The following is a 2,181-nucleotide window of genomic DNA, read 5'->3' on the forward strand; positions in this document are numbered from 1 at the left end:
ATCAGAGAAAGTCACATTAAAGCAAGTTCGAATACTAGTATTCAGTGCTGCAGGGAGCACCCGGCCATAGGGTGTAGGATGTTCTCAGCTTCACTAGTCATCAACTTGGTGTAATTTCAAAAGCCTGATCGCCGGTCCTCCACGACGTGTCCCACAAAATTAACCCCACGGTATTGGACGTTGTAAACAAATCTAGAAGTGGCATGAATGCCAGCCAGTTAAGAAGTAAGAGCAGGTTACATGATTCAACGTTAATGATATTCTGTGAAAAGACTGCACATCTGTATACTTAACAGTATTTATTTAACATTTGATACCATTTAAATACTTAATAGTATTTAATACTATAATATGTTTTAGAAAGCTGAGAATATACTAAGATAAAAAAATTATATACAGACATTCAAATCATAATTATATCAGGGCATGAAGTATTGTGATTTGTTTTTCTGCTTTCTTATTTTCTAAATATTCTTTAATGTTTCTATAGTGCTTTGTAATTTTGAAACGCCAGCCACAAGTCAACACTGACAGAGCGGGAGGCAATGCTTTTGAAATCTTAAGAATTAGGGAGATGCTGGGGGGTTCCTCCCCCGCTGTGAAGAGTCCTGGACCCCGGGGCCTCGTTAGTGTGTCTCAGCCCGGGGCGTTCGTGGTCAGCTCTGCGGGCGCCCGCGCCCGCAGCTGGTTTCCTGGCCGCCTGCCCCTCCTGGGCTCTCGCTTTCCCCGTGGACCGCCAGCAGTCCCGGAGTTTGTCCCCGCTAGCCGCCTGCCCTCCTCCGGATTTAAAGGGAGACAGTGAGCGGCTCCAAGCAGCTAGTTCTCGCTCATCATGCAATACCTACCCGGCGCGGGCTTGGTATTCCCAGCGGCTCCACGCGGTTGGTGGGGCTGGGGCAGAGCAAGCGCACACATCAGGAAAACAGCTGGCGAAAGCCCTGTTGTGAAACTGGGAACACTTAAAGGGTAAAAAAACTGGAAAATCTGTAAGTGCATAACATAGGGCTCATCAACAAAAGCCTGGCCGAGATCTGCTGCCTTGGCATGGTCTGAGCGGGATGTGCAGAGGTGCCTGCACCTCAGGTCGCATCGCTTCCACGGGACCCCTACCCTCACCCCAATGTCTCTCCCTCCGTGTGTTCTCCATTCAGCACCAGCTGAGAGAAGCCAAAACCCACGGGCTCTCATCAAAAACACCCTTAAAGTGCACCTGTGCACACATGTGACAAGGTTTTATTTGCCTCGACTGTAGGCTCTTTGAAGGCAGGGACCATATCTTGTACATTTTTTAGATTCTTTCAGAAGTTAAAATTTTAAATCTACAGTGTGCCTTAGGAAATGTTTGTGGGATGAATGAATTGATATCTACTTGAGAATACTGGGAAACAGCATAGCATGATTATACTGCCTACGGAGAAAGTCTCTTAATCGCTTTAAACCGTGTGTTTTTTGTTTGTTTGTTTGTTTCATTTGTAGAATGAATAAAGCAGTGGTGTCATATTTCATGTCAAGATAAGTAAATTAAATAACTTACGAATCCCTGAGCACTCTTGTTGTGAATGTGTTCTTTCTACTCTTTGCAGGCTACTGCGTATAGAGGTGACATCCTTCCTTTTTTCTAATATGCTCTTAAGCCTGAAATTTTTTGCTCAGTTCTTCCAAAATTGGATTGTGTTTAATTTGAGAGTTCTTGGTTGGATGGAGTTATTTGGGGCCATCATATATTCCAGGAAAGGGAAGCTCTAGACCAATGCTCTCCAGGAGAAATCTGACGGGGCCACAGAAGTAACTTAAAATTTTCCAGTAGCTACATCAAAAATGTAAAAAGAAACAGGTAAAACTAATTCTAACCTATGTTATTTAACCAAATATATACCAAATACTATCATTTCAGCATGTGGTCAACATAAAAATTTTAATGAGATATGCTGCATATCTCTAAATCTTTAGTGTAGCCTGCACATACAGTACATCCCCACTCAGGACAGTCATGGTCTGCGTCCTCAGTAGCCTTGGAGGCCTGTGGTTATCAGGCTAGACATGCGGATCCACATGGTGCGATAGGAACTGTCCAAGTAACCTGCCAGTTCATCCATGTGTGCAATATTAGTTAACTAAAATAGCTACATATGCATAACTAAACTTCAGGTTTAAGCATGAAAGTCCCTCTTTTGGGAAAGA

Source organism: Pteropus alecto, unplaced genomic scaffold (genome assembly GCF_000325575.1).
Source record: "Pteropus alecto unplaced genomic scaffold, ASM32557v1 scaffold78, whole genome shotgun sequence".
Taxonomy (NCBI): domain Eukaryota; kingdom Metazoa; phylum Chordata; class Mammalia; order Chiroptera; family Pteropodidae; genus Pteropus; species Pteropus alecto.